Source organism: Notechis scutatus, chromosome 4 (genome assembly GCF_049901735.1).
Source record: "Notechis scutatus isolate UNSWTSFEM ecotype Mainland chromosome 4, rNotScu1.2, whole genome shotgun sequence".
Classification (NCBI taxonomy): Eukaryota; Metazoa; Chordata; class Lepidosauria; order Squamata; family Elapidae; genus Notechis; species Notechis scutatus.
In genome coordinates, this window is record NC_142012.1 from 106599566 (window position 1) to 106621204 (window position 21639).

General features: G+C 35.1%; 1 protein-coding gene across 3 annotated transcripts in view; it reads right to left on the reverse strand.

The window, feature by feature from the left end:
- Positions 1-21639, reverse strand: part of PTPRE (protein tyrosine phosphatase receptor type E) — a 132419-nt gene that overhangs the window by 82181 nt on the left and 28599 nt on the right. Inside the window, exon 2 of one of the 3 annotated variants that reach the window (XM_026670694.2) lies at positions 495-517. The exons of the other annotated variants lie outside the window; for them this stretch is intronic. The gene's annotated coding sequence lies outside the window, so the exon portion shown is untranslated. The remainder of the gene's footprint in view (positions 1-494; positions 518-21639) is intronic. 3 annotated transcript variants of the gene reach the window in all.

Consider the following 21639-nt stretch of genomic DNA (forward strand, 5'->3'; position numbering starts at 1 on the left):
TTTCTACCCACAGCTACTCTGTCCTACAGAGTCCAGTTGAATGCCTATTCTTCCAGGCATTGTCAAAGGACATGTACAACATCACTTACTTTCTCCAGGATGGAGATATACACCTGAGTGTCATCAACATAATAATGCTACCTCATCTGTGGCATATCATTATATATACTCTGTAATGGGCTTCAGATCCCTCAGCTGAGATATATAACACTTTTATTTTTCAGTGTATCCTGTTGCATGCTTGGGGGTGTGCGTGCATGTGTGTGTATATCCTCAGAATTCACATCTCAACAAAACTCAGTACTGCAGAATCTAGTTTAATGAATGCTATCTTCACGTGTGCTGATCTACAAAATTAAAATATAGTCAAACTGCTGTATATAAATATAGCTCCAAGCTGTTTAACATTATATAGCAATATGAGAAGTCTAAAAAAGCAAAACACATTTGAAAGTACAGGTGATTAATTTGTAATTGTTAAACAATGTACTCACCTAATGGAAGACAATGCTATAGGCTGCAAAGAGAGAGAGAGAGAACAGTTTTAAATGTTATTGCTTTCTCCCATTTAAAATACAAAATTGTTTTAGACTCATTATGCATACCATTAATTATACATGCAAATGTTTGTCTTCAAGTTAATTAGAAGAAACAGTTAATATGCTTTTTTATTTGTGCAACCCACAGAGAAATAAGAACATCTCACCATGAATTTTGAAACAGTTAAAGGTACTAATTAACAAACATGTGTGTGTGTGTGTGTGTGTGTGTGTGTGTGTGTGTGTGTGTGTGTGTGTGGATGAACAGCAACATAAAATGACAAAAGAGTTGTTCAGGTAGGGGTGATCACATGATGACAGGAGGAAATTTGAGATTGCATATATCAGCCCCTTTCCTAATCTCACAAAATTGCAGACCACTGGGGCTGAATTTAAAATGGTAAATGTGTTTTGTTTACTAAAAGATAAACCCAGAAGTTCTCAGTTCAGCTGCTCTGATATCTGAAGCATCTTTGTTATTTTGTGTTTCAAGTGAAACACATTTTGGTGGGCAAAATGTGTTTCACTTGAAACTTGTGTAAAAATACACCCACCATGACTGCTTGGGATTACCTGAGCAAATGATTCGATACCTAGAATCATCCAATGAGTTTCCATATTTCTGCAAATTATGCATATCCAAACTAGATCTGTCTAAAAGAGATGATACCGCCGAAACCATCAAAACATCCCCAAACATTGAAACCATTGAAACATCCTCAACCATCGAAACCATTAAAACATCCCTCAACACCATATTAGCATCCCTGGACGCCATAAAAGAAAGAATAACCAACCTTGAAAAAAAAGACACAACACAAAAACCTGAACATCAAATAGCCACAAACCACATCTCCACCCAACAACCACAATCCAATCCAAAACCCAATCCACAAATAAACGCAACCCAGACAAATATTAATATCCCAATCCTCATCAGAGAAGCTGTTGAGCGTGAACGGAAACGTCCAAACGCCATCTTATTTGGACTAGAAGACAGCATTGTCAATGATGACATCACAACTGTCCGAAACATCATCAGAGATTACCAAGCATCAACCATCTCCGGCGATGAAATACTTGACATTTCCCGCATTGACCGAGAGCTCAAAAATAGAGACGGCTCTGTGGCCCCACGCTTGTGCAGGATCATTTGCAAAAATGAATCAAGCAAACGTAAACTCATTTACACTATAAACTCACTCGCCAAAACCAACACCAACCACAAAAACCTCCGTTGCCGCCCTGACTTAACCATACAGCAACGTGCCCGCTCCCGTGCACTCCGCATCGAACTCAAAACCCGTCTAGACAATGGAGAGAAGGACCTGTACATTGACTACCATGCTGACTGCATCAAAAGTAAGACACGCAACCCAATACCCAACTTTACCCTCAACCACTACCCTACCTCAACCACCTACCACCACCCACCATCACCCAAAACTACCCACCACCCACCATCACCCAAGACTAGGCACGCACGCCCCAACTACCTCAATCCCAACTGCTGCCGAACTTAAATGCAAACTACTCAATGCAAGAAGCCTCGTGAATAAAATACCTGAATTTCTCATCCTCTTAAATATGGCTAACTTCGACATTATATTTGTCTGTGAAACATGGCTCAATGCATCTCTCCCGACTCCATTACCACAGTAAGAGACTATCATGTTTACCGATCAGATCGTGAAAATCGTCGAGGAGGTGGTGTTGCTATATTCTATAAAAAATCCTTACATCTAAAAATATCCAAGTTACCCAGGAGCTTGCCCTTCCTGAAACCATCATCTGTGAACTATCCTTAAATATCACAATTCGATTCTTACTATGTTACAGAGCACCTGATTATGACATCGAACATGTAAACAAGCTAAATACACTACTAACATGGGCTACATCCTGCCCATACCCTTTTATCTTTCTTGGAGATTTCAATCTACCTCATATTGACTGGACCCTAAATAATTGTACAACTGAAATCATACACACAACCTTCTTCAATGCTATTACAAATCTAGGTCTTGAACAACTAGTAACCAACAACACTAGACTGAACAACTGCCTCGATCTCATCTTCTGCAATAGTTTGAATTTAATTTACCGAATACAAACCAAAGAACCCTTTTCCAGTAGTGATCACAATATGATTGACTTTTGCCTCAACATACGTCCACACAAAAATCACCACAACGATGTCATCCCTAGTTGTAACTTCAAAAAGGCAACTATGATCTTATAGATAACGATCTCTCATCCCTCGATTGGCAATCTCTATTCACTGGATGCAATACTGTTGAAGACCATTACAACATATTTTTACTTGAAGTCAAAAGAGTCATCAAACTATATGTTCCAACAACAACTCCAAAAACAAAACAAAAAGCAGATTACCCATATCAATAAGGAAACTTCAATCCAAAAGAGATCACTCTGGCGGAAAAACAAATCTGGTCACGTTGCTAATTTCAAAAACCGATACAAAAATTTATGCCACCAGATAAAGACCGAATGCACCAATTACCACATTAAACAAGAGGAAAACCTTCTAAGCACCAATTCCACCCGTGCTTTTTACAATTTTGTAAACAACAAACTAAAGACTCAAGGTCCATCCCTCCCTTGATAGGACCTGATGGTAAAGACTGCAGCGACGACACCATTAAAGCCAACATCTTTAACACATTCTTCGGCTCAGTGTTTGTAAACAGTAATGGATCATGCCCAATGTTTCCTAGCCGTACCACAGACAACAATAATGATCTAATACATATCGATTTTACAGTAGACAACGTTGAAAAAGCACTACGCAATCTAAAACCATCTCTATCTATTGGACCGGATGGAATATGTGCCTACTTCTTAAGAAAACTATCCGCTGCCATAGCCAAACCTCTAAGCATAATCTTTGAAAAATCTTTCAGAACCAGCTCCTTGCCCAACCTATGGTTACAAGCCACAGTCATTCCCATCTTCAAAAAGGGAGACCCAAGCCTAGTTGAAAATTACAGACCAATCTCCTTATGCTGCGTCACCTGTAAAGTCATGGAATCAATTATTAACCAATCCATCATCCTCCATTTAGAGACAAACAACCTACTCTCCAATAAACAATTTGGTTTCAGAAAAAAACTATCCTGTAATCTGCAACTCTTACACTGCAAAAACATATGGACTACACAACTCGACCAGGGCAAAGCAATAGACGCAATCTACATAGACTTCTGCAAAGCCTTTGATTCAGTGGTACACGACAAACTACTCCTAAAAATAAAATCTTATGGTATCTCTGGACAACTGAATAACTGGATAGAAGCATTCCTGTCAAACAGACAACAAATGGTCAAAATTGGGAACGCCCTATCAAATCCAGTACCTGTCAATAGTGGTGTTCCCCAAGGCAGTGTTCTAGGACCAACTCTCTTCATAATCTACATAAACGACCTTTGTGATCATATCAAGAGCAATTGCGTTCTCTTCGCTGATGATGTAAAGCTGTTCAATACCACAGACAATACTACTACCCTTCAAAAAGATCTAGACTATGTATCTGAATGGTCTAACATATGGCAACTCCAAATCTCAACAAATAAATGCTCTGTCTTACATATTGGTAAAAAAAATCAGAAAATAAAATACAAGCTGAATAGTCAAGATCTTGTTGATGACCCAAGCTCTGTAAAGGACCTGGGAATACTCACCTCTAATGATCTAAGTGCTAGGGCTCACTGCAACTACATAGCCAAAAGGCATTAAGAGTTGTTAACCTAATCCTACGTTGCTTTTTCTCTGGTAATATCTCACTACTAACCAGAGCATACAAAACATTTGCTAGACCAATACTCGAATACAGTTCATCAGTCTGGAATCCTTATCACGTATGTGATATTAACACAATTGAGAAAGTCCAGAAGTATTTCACAAGAAGAGTTCTCCACTCTTCTACCCGTTATAGAATACCTTACGCCACCAGACTTGAAATTCTAAAACTAGAAAACCTCGAATTACGCCGTCTTCGGTCCGACTTAAGCATGGTATATAAAATCATACATTGCAATGTCCTACCTGTCAATGAATACTTCAGCTTTAACCATAACAACACAAGAGCACACAACAGATACAAACTCAAAGTAAACCGCACCAAACTTGATTGCAGGAAATACGACTTCAGCAATAGAGTGGTCAATGTCTGGAATACTCTACCCGACTCTGTAGTCTCTTCCCCAAACCCCAAAAACTTTAACCTTAGACTGTCTACTATTGACCTCACCCCTTTCCTAAGAGGTCTGTAGGGGCGTGCATAAGCGCACCAACGTGCCTACCGTCCCTGTCCTATTGTTTCTCTTATTCTTTTATTTTTCTTATATGTACCCATTTCATATATTCACAACTATGTATACACTTGTACTTATTATCTTGTAAACAATTGACAAATCAAATAAATAAATAAAATAAATAAATAAATAAAATCTTACAGAACAAGTAGAGCAAGATTGGTGCATATCTCCCATCCTTTTCCACTCAGATTGTTTACCAGCATATTGACTAATCTTTCCAGCACTTTTCACCTCCTCTTGGCTACCACAACACGCTTGGCGGTGCCCTTACAAGCATGGCATAGGGCAGGTCAGATGAACATATGAAGATTGGGTTAAGTACACTGATGTGGAGGACACCAGTACACAGACACCAGCAAACAGTCTGATATCAGATGGGCTTCTTAGCAAAAACAAGATACAGATAGAAACTCGCTCTTCCACCTACAAGAAAGTAGCTATTAGCTTGTTAGACTGTGTAGGTAGGAAAAGATTGGAATGGATTTCACTATAAATAGACTTCCATCTGATGCACAGTGGATGCTGGAATTCTTTTTTCTAATGACTTCATTACAGTTTTTTTTTTACGATAAATCTACTTAACAGAGTTTTTGTGCATGGCCATGGAAGTCTTCTGTTGCAATCTGTTGCTTACCAAAGCAAGACAAGTCTGACTTCTAATGAAACACGTAACAAACCTAGGCAAAGAACAATTTATCCTACCTCAATCCAAAGGATACCACACCTAATTGCATGCACTAAGAAATATTTGGAATTATACTTCTCAAAATAAGTGCTTCATGATAGAGTATGAAAAGTAATGTGGTATGCCAAAAAAGAAAACCCCCTAATATACAAAGGAAGAGAAGAATCAACATTTTTTCTGTCCTACGGAACCAACTAGTTCCTAATGTTCTAAAGCAGGAATAACTATTATGTCTGATTTATGACAGACATTGGAAATGTGGGATTATTTTACATAAACAAGCTTATACCTTCCTTTAAAGAATAGCCTATAATATTCCTAATATGACCATAGAGTACCAGTATTTTTTTACAAATAATTCAAAGCAGCAAACATAACCAACACCTATTTTCCCCACAACAACAAACTATGGTGAATAGATTGGATAGATGAATTGTATCAATAATAAACAACCATAAACTTGGTCTAAAACTATAAATTTACCCCTTTTCTTCCAAGATCCCTAGTTTATCATAGTTATATGAACCATATACAGGTAGTTCTTGACTTATGACCAGAGTTGAGCCCAAAATTTCCATTGCTAAGCAAGATAGTTAAGTGAATTTTGCCATATTTTAAAACCTTTGTTACAATTGTTAAGTGAATCACTTCACTTATTTAGTTAGTGACATGGCTGGTTATTAAGTGAATCTGGTTTCTCTATTCTTGTCAAAAGATATCATGACTCAGGGACACAGCAGATCATGAATACATGCCAGTTGCCAAGCTTCCAAATTTTGATCACATGATCATGGAGCTGCTACAATGGTCGTAATTGTGATCAATGGTCAAAAATCATTTTTTCCACACGGAGAACTGTGAAGCTGTGTATACAGAATCAGCATATTGCCCCCAACAATCTGAATCCTCATTTTACCGACCTCAAGGAGGGAAAAGGATGGAAGGCTGAATCAACCTTGAGTCGGTCAGGATTGAACTCCTGGCAGTGGAAATGCAGAGTTAGCTGAAGCAATGGCACAACCACAAGGGTTTAAAATTGAGAGATGAAGCTATCAAAGTCACAGAGTTTAAGTTGGTTCTGGAATCTGAAGCCATGTGACTCTCAATGTTATCTGATCAAGGAAGATTCCATTTTCACATACCTTGCTATGAGCTTACAAATAGTATCTAAACAACCTCCACAAGACAAAATGATTGACTATACAGATGTTATATTTAATTCAGTTTGGTTTTTTTATTTTTTTTTTATTTTAGGAATGTTTGCAAAATGCAGCCTTCGGGATTTATTTGTCCATTTATTTTTCATGGACATAATACTCTAGTATTGTGTTGGTAGAAAAACTTTCAAAACATTTTCTGACAGAAGTATTTTATGTGCACCATTTTCCTTCGTATATCCAGATCTGGTTTTGTGTGAAAAAGAGTAGCAAAGAAAAAAATTTTTTTTTAATCTAATGTAATCTCTAATTACATTATCCTTCCTTTCTTCCCTTATAATGCCAACAAAATCTGCAAAACCCACAAGTTTTTAAAATTATCTAATCCTCCTTTTTTTCTTTCTACAGAAAATAGATCAAGTCATAGAGCCCTATGGAACTAGGATAATACGAATCCAAACACTAATATGATCTGTAGCAATGTATCTACTTTATTATGAATGTTACATAGTTTATCTATTTTTGAGGTTGTTACTCTGCAGGGCACTTGATTCAGTAATTTCAGCTGCATTTGCAGCACAGAGCTAAAGCTCATTTAGCAATCATTCTGTATTATGAAGTTTAACACCCTGAAAATAGTTCCAGTAACTGGTGAATTGAATGAAATTGATTAGCTCTTCCTTTCCTATCACACAGCTGCCCTCATTACCTATAGTACTCTCTGAAATCCCAACATACTCTAATTGCTTTACTAAACCTCTGAGTGACTAACCTTCAATTTGAGAGAAGCAAATGTCCCACATATACAATTACTAAGGCAATTTCTGCAGGCCCAAATCATTTAGGTACACAACTGTGTAATTACAGTTGATTGTTATGCAATATGTAAAGAGCATTTCTATAAAAATATTGCTTAATATCTCAAGTGAAAATAAAATGCAATAGCCCATTTTTAATTCCGCTATTTCTATTAATATTTTAAGTTTGGGGGGGGGGGGGTTCTTCAAAGAATAGTTGAATAGCCAAAACACTTTAGAAAAGGATGAAAACATTTCATCACGTTTTACATCTTTATTCAGTATTTCAAGAAGTCAAACAGAGGAAAGAATGAGCAGCCTTCACCTTTTTATATCTTGCATGGTGCAGTTATATGGTATATAAACATATGAACTAGGTTGCAGGAACTAGGCATGGCTAGTCTAGTGAAGAGAAGGACCAAGGGAGACATGATAGTAGTGCAATATTTGAGGGGCTGCCACAGAGAGGAGGGGGTCAAGCTATTTTCCAAAGCACATGAAGGCCAGACAAGGAATAATGGATGGAAACTGAAAAAGGAGAGATTCAACCTGGAAAGAATTTTCTGAGTGAGAGCAATCACCAACGGAATAGCTTGCCTCCAGAAGTTGTGGGAGCTTCATCACTGGAAACTTTTTTTCTTTTTTCTGTAAATTTTATTTGAGTTTTCACAAAGAGAACAAAAAAAAATACAAATAAAACATCTTTTTTGAAAGTAGCGTAATCCCGGGTTACATTTCTTCGTACAGACACAAATTCAGGTTCATGCTCATTTTTATATTCTATTCCATATCTTATTATTATTTTACATTTTCTGCATAGCTTCTCCCCTCTTTTAATTTTCTCAATTTTATTTTAATTATCTCATTTCAATTCAAATCATTGTATTTATATTTTTTGTCTGTCCTGTTTGTCTGTTTTGTTTGTCTGTTTTAATTATCTATTATCTTTTCTCATTAAACAAAATTTCTCCTGTAGTTACTGATTGGAGTATGATGCCTTTATATCTTTCCCCTAAAGTTGTAACATTCAATATAATACATAACTTCCATTAGGATTCTGCTTGGTACATTCTTAAAATACACACTGTATTCTTAAAAAAAAGAAAAAAAATTATAAATGTATATAATTAAAACAACATTCCATTCCAATTCAATTCTATCATTAATATTAATATTCATTAAAGTCTTAACATCTTTAACATTACTTTTCAATTAAATATCATACTTCTATGGGAACAATTATAAGCTTTCCATAGTTAATCCCCCCCCTCTTCACTTATATTTTATAAAACATTAACTAATTAAAATGTTCCCGTTCCTTCCTAATTCAATTTTCTCATTTATTTCACTTATTTTATTCACAAACATTTCACTAAATTACACTAACTATTTTATCCCTCATTTTAATCATACATTGTTTCCAATTTTCTAAAGTTATTTCTATTACTAATATAACAATACAATCTTATGTACCTTTACCGAATCCCTTTTTCAGTTAAATTTTCACCCATTATCTTTAAATAGGTCCTGTTTCTCTATATCTTGCTCCGGTCCTTTGTAACTTCTTTTCCTTTCCTTCTTCCCTCTCTTCTTCTCTCTCCCCTTTTTACCCCCTTGTCTCTCTACCTCTATTTCTCTCTTCTGTATTCCCCTTTTCTGTTGCTTTCCAGTATTATACTTATTTTTTGAATTATTTTTCTTTTCTTTGGTTGTTTTTTTAAGTCTTAAATTCTCTTTCCCCCCTTTCCTTTTTCTTCCCCACATAAAATTGCTTGTTCATTAAAGATGGCTTCTTCTTTGTCCCAGTCTTCTTGTTTGGTAGTCGTTTCTTGTTGTTTCTCATAGTTCCAAATCTCCATTTCTAAGAATTGAAAAACGAAGCCAAAAGAACCCTTCCCTTCTTGTGCATCTTCTTTGTACTTTTTAAGTTCCATTTTCAATTCATCCAGAAGTGGTGCCATTGTATAAATTTTTAAACAACCACCCGATTGATTTTAGTCATTCAAATATAATAACCAAGAATCCAAAGATCACCAAATAATCCAAATACACGCAAGCTGTTTCTTTTTTGCTCTTTTTTTTCACTTTCTCTTCCTGGGGTTACTATTTAGTTGCAAAGTTTCAGTTAAAATGTATCTTTTAGAAGTCTTGTTGAAGTTTTACTGTAGATTCTTTTTAATTCCAGGCAGTCTCCTCCCTCTTCCAGATCCCGCCCTTATTCTTTTTCTCTCCCTTCCTGCTTATGGAAAAGAAAAATTTTAATGCCCAGAAATCTTTATTATCCCTTTGGCATTTTGGTGTTTTTTTTTTTTCAGCTTAATTGCCTATTGATGTCAAAGTGGATTTTTCCAATTTCTTATTTAAGTCTCTTAGTTGTCAGTATAGGGAAGGAGAGAGAAGAAAAAAAAAGCCAAACCTTTCCCTTTTCACTTTCTTTTGCTGCTTCCGACTCTTCTTTGGGAGCGATTTTTTTTTTTTTTGTAAGTTTAAATTCCAGGGTACCTTAGTTGTTGCTTTTACAGTTTAAACCGGTCAGCCAAAACTTTCACTTTTTATCTTCCTCCTGCACATTCTTTTCAAGTCGAGTTCTCCTTTGTGGTGGCCATTTCTGACCACCGCTGCAACCGCCTTCAGGAAAGAGAGTAATGGCCAGCTGAGGAGGAGAGATGTGGCTCTCCTCAACCCTGCTGGTGGTCTCCCCCCTCTTCACCATCTCTACGGGGTGGCTTAGCCCCGAAACCAGCCGGCTCGGGGCGCTCCAGCGGCGAGCCCAGACAGAAACCGTGCACGATCGCGGATTTCTGTCTGTTGCCGAAGCCCTTCAAACCGGAAGTCCATCACTGGAAGCTTTCAAAAAGAGACTGGACTGCAATCTGTCAGAGATGGTGTATGGTCTCCTGCTTGGGCGGGGGTTGGACTAGATGACCTACAAGGCCCCTTCCAATTCTGTTAATCTGTTAATCTCCATTAACAATTATTTGAGGTGTCTATGAAGTATAAATTGATTTTACTCATTTTAGAAAACTGTATCTTCCAAAACTTTAAACAAAAAATTCAAGTTCATTAGGAAAAGACAGTATTTAAACCAAGAACACTTTGTAGAGGTGATGCTGCTTACTGGTAGGCTCTATGCTTCACATACTGTATAGAAAGCCTGAAATTCCCAGGTAAGCCTGGGAAAGTAAACTAGAAATCCTAGATGCCTGCTGATAGTACTTTTAGCATACAGCAATATAAACCAAATTTCCAGTCCATTATTTATCAGTGCCACAGGTGGTAGATGAGACCCACTTTAGTGTAGTCCTGGTATAGAAGCCAGGAGACTGATTTCTATTCTGCAGTAGGTATAAAGTCAGCTGGGAAATATTATTCTTTGAAATACAAAAGAAACCACCAATAACATTGTCTTTTGATCTCTAATTCTGCAATTTAAAGTATTATGGGAAAATAGGGATTTGATATATCATCAGATAAGAGCTTACAGGTTAGCAATTAAGCTTAAATGGAATAAGGAAGAAAAGTTGCCCCTGATGTACTGATATAAAAACTAATCTTTATTTCTAAAATTGGGGAACTATGCAAGGAAATATTCAGTTTTACAGAAAGATTTTTGTTAATATTGCTTTGAAACAACATAGTGAAAATTATGTTCTACAATCTTACATTATTTGGTTTATATTGGCTGATATTAAAAATGATATTTTTCATGTAGTATAAATGTACATACACAGTTCTCTTGACTTACAAGATATTTTCCCATCAAAAATAAGCTCAGGTGTTTAATACATTATCTTGGAGAATTACACATTCTATACAACGTTCCATATCTTTTCTTCCCTGTGTCCCTCTCTCAAACATACACATACAGAGGTCAGAAAGAAAGAAAGGAAGTAATTACTAAACTTCCTGATTCCAAACAGATGTTTCCTGGAACAGTAATGTGCACTGAGTCATGATGACATATAGAGTAGCTATATAGGTAAGATATTTAACCCGGTAAAATGTGGTTACAGCGTTCTATGGATACAGCGTTCCCTAGATTTTATACAAACACATGAATTTCAGTTCATACCAAATAAATTCTGAAATTTCATAATTATACTTAAAGCCAGCTATTTACAAATAAGCCCACTTCCCCATTCCAGAATCATCCTTCTAGTCTTCAAGTGGGGTGACCTCAAACATTCAGTCATAAAAAAAAAATCCTTCAAGCATCCTCCTTCAGAGTCCAAAGTACTTGCAGGCATTGAAGTTTGACCTCATTCAATAGCTTGGGCTTGCGAGATTACTGCAAACAGAACTATTGAAGGAAATGTGGCATGTATATGACATTGGTTGCCTCCCACTAGCAATGTAAACTTGAGTAGCCTTTTAAAGAATAAAATAATCCAATCTGACACAATTTTGTTTTTGTTCAGCATTTTTCCTGCACATTTGCAAGGTCCTCTTGTTTTTGCTCTGTACTCACCCAGATCTACAGCTAAGCAATCAGTACACGATGCAGTAAGTTTTGTTGATCAGCAAGCTTGTTGCAAAACCTGGTTATGAGCATGACTGAGAGGGAATGGCTGACCCATAGTCACTCAGCTGGCTTTGTGGAAAGACAGGGTCTTCAAACTTGTCAGCTTTAAGATTCATGGACTTTAACTCCCAGAATTTTCTTCCAGTCATGTTAATTCAAGAGTTTTGGGAGTTGAAGTCCACAAGTCTTAAACTTGCCAAGTTTGAAGACTCTTGGACTAGAACTTAGTACTTCTCATTCCCGCACAGCACACTATACCATGCTGATTCTCCTGTTTAGGGTTACAGAAGTCTGGAAAAAAGAGAACATGTTCTTTATGTGGTAATGATAGCCTTAAAATACATTATTATCTGACTTTTTGAGTTTCTACAAGCTATCTCTTTCTCAGCAGTTTTTTTCTCTTGGTGCTGAGCATTCCCCTATTAAGTTCTAAGTGCAAGTTAACAAGCTCAGCTGTTACTATAATTAGTTAATTAGTATCCTCCCATTAGCTCTGCCTGAAACTGACAAGACCTCAATCAGTTATACATTTAAGACTTTTGCCTCTTAACCAGCTCAAGCACTACTGGAAAAAAAACCAGCCTTTCTGATGCTGAGGAAAAAATAATTTAATCTAAATGTAGATCTAAGTACATGGGGGAGCAGTTTTTCAGTACATTTTTTGATGAAAATGGCAAGTCCTTTCCCTCTTCCCTTTTGATTATCCATGTCCTCCTCTGCATTTTCAGATATCTGGCAACATAATTCCTGACCCTCCTGAGTTGAAACTTTAAAATCTCTTCCACCTTAAATTCTTCCCCTCCCCCTCCAATATAATAGTGTGGCTTAGCTGCTTAAGTCTCAAAGGAATTATTTCAGGATTGGAAAGGAACAGTGGAAAACTATTTCTCAGAGTTTCTGAAAACAGCCAACAAGAGATCATAAGATTGTGCTTATAATTATCAGAAACAGACAAATAAACACTGCAGCTATCTTCTTAGTCATGTTTATTACTAGTCTCTAGCCTGCCCCACTGTACCGATGGCACTAGGGAACATATAAATCACTTCCGACTGACAATACAGGAATGTCAGCCCTGCAAACTGATCCCATAATCTTGTAACATTAATTATAACAATTATATTAAATTTATAACTTTAGTACAGTTTTTAACATTTCAATCTGTTTAATTTTAATGTTAATGTTTTAATCACTTTTACTTTTTTTTTATAACTTGTCAGCCTCCCAGAGTCACCTTGGGAGGAGAAGTGATGGATTGCATAGAAATTTAATAAGTAATAAATATATAATTATACTCATATATATATAATTTTTATTCACTAGCTTATTCAGAAAAAGGTTCATAGAACCAACAAGGCTGTATTTTTTAAAAAATTGCAGACAAGAATAAAGCTATAGCAGATATAATGTATCCATTGTGTTATATAGAAGTCAAAGCCTTTGTATAGTCTTATGCAACACCATTTACATTTTTTGCTCCAGCTTTTAAATTTTTGAGGAAGTTTCTCTTGTCTTTCTGATTTTGGCCACTCTTTTATACAACATAACAGTAACTTGGTCTATATTTGTGTAATGGGTCTCCCTAATCTGGAAGCCCCTGATCTTCTCTCACCAAAAAATATTAATCTGTATATGTGTGAATTTCAACAGATATAAAATTTAATATTACATAAAGTTATGTGCTATGAACCAAACATGGTATTTTGTGAAAGGTCCCTAAAACTTCCACAAGATGATAATCATGGAGAAAATGAATGGCTAGTCACAAAATAGTTAGTCAGAGACATACAGCAAGTCATAAAATAACAAAGGTATAAGTCATATTTTATAAATAAAAATGAATCATCGCAGATCAGTTCCTTGGCAAAACTACCAGGAAGCAATAACAAGGATCCATAGCAAAAATTAATGTGAGTCTCATTTTATTCTTAAAACACAGTTTATAAGATTTTCAAGTTTTTCCAGACAAGCAAAGAATTTTCCAGTGACAATGTATTATGCAAATAAGGGGAAGGAGAAATGGAACACCCACAATTATCTGTTCCAAATATAAAGTACAGGTTGACAACTCTGAATTACCTGAGTATCACTAACTTCCCCTCCCCACTTTCCCTGCCAAATAAACCCATTAACAAAATACCTACAAAGACGTTTCAGAAACAAAAAACCGGGAAACCATTAATATCCAATTGCTAAATATAGCAGGTTAACTCAGACTTTTTAAAGAAATCAAATTATTTATTTTGGTGATACATCAAAGCTATAATGCAAATGCATTGGTAAAAGCATTTCTGTTATGGATCTTTCCACATATGCATTTCAATTCTGAGATAAATTAATTTTAATTAATTGCATAATTGGGGAACTGTTTATGGTGAAGCATATCAAGTCCAAGCAAAATGTAAGACATTTAAAGGGAATTTAAACAGGCAAAAAATAATTGTAACAATTCATTTTGTAATAATTTTACAACATTACACCAGCTCCCTTTGTTCTTTAGATATAAAAAAGTAATTTGAACAAGATAAATCAAAATGTTTCCTCCTGCACACACAAAAATAAAAAGCTAAAGAAAAGCATTTTCAGAAATGAACCTAAAATGTTACATATCTTTAACCAAAAAACCCCATCTCGTGTATCTTATTCATTGTATAAAAAAGACCATACATTCTTTTAAATATAAGAAATATGGTACATTTTTAATATTTTCTCATTTTTTCCTCCCTCTCCTGTAATTTTTGCAGATATGCAAGAGTGATTGCATGAAGAAAGCCATGGCTAGCTGAAATGCATCAAGAAAATTGCAAGGATTTGTCCAGACAGTTGCTAGAATTCCACACTGACTTAAAGGCACGGGGAAAGAAGAAATTAAAGACCAGGAGTTATACAAAAGGCAATTTGATTTCTATGAGATTTCTAGGATGTCTTGCTACTGTTCCAAAATATTAAATTTTACATTTTCCCTTACAGTATGTAGACAGAGTCATGAAGCAAATTAAACTAGGCAGAGTTGGACCTTTTAGAGGTGAAATCTGCACATGCAAGAGGTGAACTAGGAATCGACAGTTCTAAAAATCCAACGAGCCATTATATAAACATAACACCTAGTCCGCTTCCATGCCAAATATTCATTAATTTGGAAGATATAAGAACAAAGTCATATTTGTAGGTTATAAAAGATACTTGCATCTTCTCACTGACAGTGTATAATCACCAATGAAGGTGAATATATGTGTCCCAGGATAGGATCCACTCTGGGTCGCTTACTTGGACCAGAGATTTTGTCTTCTGAGTTTTTGGAATCATGCTGGGGCTCCAACACGAGTCCAAAAACTCGGAAGAGAAAACCTCTGGTCCAAGTCAGCGACCCAGATTGGATCCTGCAAGATCATAGCTGTCTTGAGCAGAACAAATGTTTTCTCCTTAATATCTGGTAAACAAGATATAAAACAGGATTGTTGTTCACTTCCCAGAGTCTCCAGTGAGATGGCCTAAAGATTATATTAAATACCAGAGCTTATCCTTTGTTATAATTCTCCACTTGTGATTGGCAGCTTACACGAAGCACTAGAAAGTTCTATGAAACAATTAAAGTTTCTATACTTACATGACAAAATTCCAGAGATATACAAGCCAAAGACAAGTTCTGGGAGTTTTGAATTTAAAACATATGTTGTATTAACAAGTTATGGGCAACACTCCTGTATGTTACATTCTCTAGAGAGTTGTGAGACAAGAGAATGAGAGTCACTAGAAAATGTCTCTCTTGAGAGTCCTTTCCTAGCAGGCTTGCAAGTTTTATGCAAAGGTATGCTAAATATAAAGCAACATATTGGCTCCAAGGCCCTATATGAAGCCTGAACAGTGTGAGATTTTGTTGTTGTTTTAAGCACATTGTATTTCCTTATGAAAGAGAGATTAATCATGGCTGGAGGCCATACAATTTCTATGCAAAACTATGACTATCCTAACTGGCACTCCCTCTGCAATGAAGGGGAAAAGGCTGTGAGGATGCAGCTGGTAGATAATTGGAAGAGCAAAAGGATTTACAAGCATTTGTCTAGAAAGGAAAGAAGCAATAGACTGTGACTTTAATGTCAATTCAACTCTGTTGGCAGGGAATGACAAAGGTAACTTACTAGTGTTTTGTAAGATTAAGTGTGGTTTAAGATAAGTAGATTTAAGATAGGAAAGATCTTTAACTTTGTGAATGAAAATGCCTGTCTTCCAAGTAATAATATGGTGTTATTTTATCTGCTTATTTCTAGTGAATAATTTTTATAATGTTATAAAGTGTATCACTGTTTTATTTAATATTTAAATTAACATTTAAGTGGGATATTTATTTCTTATATAAATATAATTTCAATGACATATTTTATTCATGGGGAATCAACTTTATCTTTTTTAGAATGTTGTGATATTCCAAAACTTGATAATCCCTGAATTAAGTCTACTTTCTTGTACAAAAATAATCAGATGTTTTCAACAACAAAAACTATAACATCTCATTTTCCTTCCTAGCTTTAAAAATTAAAACTGTCATAATATTCTTAACTTGCTAATCTGCAAATTATAAATTGCAATTAATTTATATTCTGATGTTTTCATATTTTATATATTATTCCACTATTATTTAATAAATACAAAACCTCCTTTTGTATTTCAAGGTCAGTTATTCATGTTATTTAACTATATCATGAATTTTATTTCTGTTGCTTCAGCTTAATTTGTCATCATATTTATCATGTTCAATTTCTTAATACCTTTCAATAGTCCTAAATATTTTTTGTTGAGCTAGAAACAAAAAACTAACTTGAAGTTTTTACAAGAGGGCCTGAGATATTGATCACTTATTATTATTCTTCTCAATGAGCACATGTCATACCATGAACTACTTCTTAATTTATATTAGTGTTTTAAATTCATCGTAGAAGTTATGATGTAAAAGAGATGAAACTGGAGAGGAACATTCTTTTTAAAAATTTACAAAATTTATTTTTATTGTTTGTTACATTTATTTTCTGCCTTCTTCACAAATTATTTCTTCAGTCACAAAAGCTGTTTAAAATGTCTAAATAAAAATTCTTTATTTTGCAAATCATAGATACATGAGGAACTTATCAGCACTATTTCAAGCTAAGAATTATTTCCAATTTGTTAGTAAGCAAATCATACTAAACTTGAATTTCATTGCAGCCTACTTCCAAGTACACGTGGTTTGAATTTCCGCTTAAATTTGATTGATATGAAAAAAAGAAAAAAGAGCAGCAACAATGGTAACTACAAGTATAGACACATCTGGCATGGTTTGTGACCAAAGTAGATGTGGTCGTTTTGCTGGCATCTTGGCTGAAGTGATTCCATGCAGATGGCAAACTACTCAAAAGCACAAATACAGGGTGGTTCCCACTACAGATAAATAGTCTAGACTTGTAGAGGAATTACACCCTTTCTTAGCTAATTATTCAAGATGAAATTATTACTGTACTACATTTTAATATAAAGACTTATTTTAATGAATTATTCAGATTTATTTCAATACGCATCCTACCTTGACAACCTCCTTATTTTCAAGTATTAACACTGCATTTGAAAAGAAGCTAATTTAAGACTAAGTTCAGAAGGTGCAAGCAATGGTATTCCTTGTGACACTCTATGGAACTCAAATTTGCATTTTGAAGAAGTAAGTTAGAAAGAGTATTGATGCTTTTGAAATATTATTGTTAAAGGATAACTACTAAGAATACTATGGACAGCCAAAAAAAAAAACACCAAATAGATCATTGAACAAATCAATTCAGAGTTCTCCCTTGAGGCACAATGACCTACTTCGGACACATTATGCAAAGACCTAGCTCTCTGGAAAAGGCACTCAATACTGGGGAGAGTGGAAGACAAGATTAAGTTTATCATCAGGAAGGAGGATGGACTCAGTTACAGTGGTGATGAGTGCATGATTAGAAGATCTGAAGGATCAAGCTAAGGACAGACCATAATAAAGGCCACAATGAAGAAAATCTATGTAGTTGCTGAGAGTTGATAATGACTTGAGTGTATGTAATCAATCATCATGAAAAATATAAATGATTGCTAAGAGTTGATACTGATTTGATGACCCCTCATTAGTCAATCAAGAATAAAAAATAAAAGTAGAAGCTCAAGCCTATAACAAACCATTAATAATGCCTAGTAAAATAATTAAATGTATTCATTAAGCAATAGCAGAGATTCAAAATAAAAAGTATAGTATCACAATACATGTAATAACATGATTACATAGACTAAGTTCAAGTATTGAACAAAATATTTGAAATCAATACTTTAATATTTTCAAAGATGCAGGAATTCAAAAATATTTCTTTAGTGAGTATAAGAAGTAAAAGAAGAAATATGCTTCTTTGCTGAGTATATTTAATTTAAATTTAAAAAAATGATTGAGACTTGACTTTTAATAGGATGTAAGTATTTTTCTATCTCCTGGGAAAAAAAACTGATGGTTGAAATATAATATGCCTGTGGGATGGTCAGTTCTGTAGTTGTACTATTATTTCTGTTTTGTCAGAATTAATTTGCGTACCTGTTGCTATCTGGTTGGTGAATTAAGCATCTGTTGCGATGGCTGAGCATGAATATGGAAAGATGAAACTTTGGGATATTCAGGATTCTTGGACTGAAATAAGGTATTTCTCTCCCTCCCTCCCTCCCTCCTTCTCTATCTCCAGTCTAAGGTTAAAGATTTGGGGATTTGGGGAAGAAACCACAGTGTAAGGTAGAGTATTCCAGACATTGACCACTCTGTTGCTGAAGTCGTATTTCCTGCAATCATATGGTGTATTTATTTCCCAATGTAGATTTCTTTGCATGCAAAAGAAAGATACAAAATCCAGTCTCAGTATCAAACGCAAGAAAGCCTATTATATTATAGGAGGTAATAAATCAAAAGAAAGGTAGGTATGGTTCCACATTTCCATTTTCCATTTGCAAAATCTTTTTTTTAAAATAAGTCTTGATCATATATGGCCAAACTACTTTCTAAATTGAAAACATTAACGAACATCCCTTATTCAACTACTGCTTATGAAAAAGAAAACAACAACTTGAACGGATAAATAAGCCTCTTTTCATGTCAACAGTTAATGTAAGCATCTTTTTCCCCTCCACCCCGCTGCCTTCTGAGAAACTTCTGTGAACTCGACATGAATGCTTCCTCCACATGAAATAACACAGCTGTATTCATTTATAAAACAAAACCACCACTGTAGGAAAGTATGCTGCTCTTCACTTTGTTGGGTTATCAGTCCAACAAAAGGGTAATGTTAAAAATGGAAGGAACACTATCTGGAAAGGTCAAGCACTTGTTAAAGTAAATTTCCAGTGCTTTTATGACATACTAAACTTTAGTGGAAGCATTTCAAGACATGCTTCAGAAGGCATGTTAGCATAAAGAAGTATCTTTCCTTGGAATGCTAACATAACCAGGTTTTCTGGAAGGTTCGTGAGCCTGCTTCAAGGCTGACCATGATCATCTGCATGTGTGTAGCCATGTACAGACAACACTTCCATGAGAATTTGTCTGTGAATGCCACACACAGATGTACTGAAAGTCATGCAGTATTTCCAAAGGATGCAGTGTCTTTAACATTTGGTTGCTATGTTAGCACCAACCTACTTTGTGAAGCACCATTCAAATGCTGGGCACAGTACTACAAACATTTCTGAATTACCACAGGATATTAATAGAAATGGCATCGTAAATATGAATATATTAAATAAAAGTGCTTTCTAGTTCTGTTATTAAATGGTTAAAGGAATCACCTACATTTTAAGCAAGCTGTGCATGTGTTGGAAAGAACATATATATGGCAAAGATAAATAGGTACTTCCTTTATATTCTATTCCAATAAAAAGACTAGTGTTTTCCACGTAAATAACCATGGTAGATATCATTGTTTGGCTTATGATAGAATGTCCTATTATTTATTTTGGTTCAATGAAGTTTGTTACCAAAAGAGAACAAACTTTGTAAAGTTTTCTTCATACCATTCATATATCTATATATGTTAATCATCTTTTCAATTTTTAAAAGTTAAAATTTTCTTTTAAGGGAAATTGCTGCAACTTCTTTGTTTTCAACATATTTTACCATTTCCATTTCAACCAACTGTTCACAGCACTGTGTACAATATTATCTCTGTCAATTCTAAGCTAGTTAAAAGAACAGTCTCCTTTTTGCATTTGTACTCCAAAACTCTTAAGAGATATTTTCTGTTAACCAATTATTGATAAAAAAATAATAATCAATATACTATCTAGTTGTTTTACTAAGAACATTTATCACAAAACACATTTCAGTAATCCATGAAATTGATTATCCAATAAACGTACAAAAATGTTATTAAATTACATTTTACATCCAGTGATCTCACTTTTCTACTCTAAGTTTTCTCAGTGCTAAGAGCTATAGTAATAGGCACATATTTATATTCTTATTAAAACTGCCATCCATAAGATGATTTTCAGGGTTGCCAATATCCTATAGATACCTTGAATTTAATTCCCATCTGATGTTTTATATGTATATTTTAATAAAAAACCTCAAAACTACAAATAAATGTGTAGCAAGCTAGGACTGCACAGCATTTTAGATTCAAAGGATCAAATGATACTTTGCAGTGTGTAGAAGCACAAATGTAACACCTTTCTGTAAATCCTCAAACTAAACATATTTTTCCTCATAAACACTTTATTCCCTTCTGTAACTATAGCACAATCCTCTGAAAAGATACATTTGATTTAATGCAGGGGTGGGATTCAAAATTTTTAACAACCAGTTCTGTGGGCGTGGCTTAGGTGGTTATGTGACTGGGTGGACATGGCTTGGTGGTCATGTTATTGGCTGGGTGTGGCCAACTCAGTATCACATTGAGGCACGCATATCCTCGCCTGGCCTCTTGTGAGTGTGAGGATGCTGCAACAGTCGTAAGTGTGAAAAATGGTCATAAGTCACTTTTTTCAGTGCCATTGTAACTTTGAATGGTCACTCCACACAAGTAAAGTACCAACAAAGGAGGGGGAAAAAAACTCCAGAGACATTCCTGAGACAGGAAGTCTAGTCCTGCCAAGAATGTAATAAGGGTTAACGGAGAGGCAGTTTCTGTAAGCAACACCAGAATGTTTCTTTCCTGCCTTCCTTACAGGATTAGGCCAATAATTTCTTCTAACAACTGGTTCTCTGAACTGCTTAGAATGTTAACAACCTGTTCTAGCGAATAGGTACGAACTGGTAGAATCCCACCCCTGGTTTAACAAGATACTGAAAGGGACTTTTACCAAGTGATTCTATTTTACAGCGCCACAGCAAAAGTGCCAGATTTCAGTACTGACATCATTTCCAAAAAATTATCAGGACCTTAAATGTATGTTGTAAAGTTTCCCTAAAAATATACATACAGGATAACTGAAACTGAGTACTTTTTTTGGAGTATTCTCATTTGCCAGGAAAAAAATGTCAAAAATAAGCAAAACTGTTCCTTTTAGTTAAAAGAGGCTCTAAATACATAGTTCAGATAAGTAGAAAAGTATTATATTTAAAAAGTGAA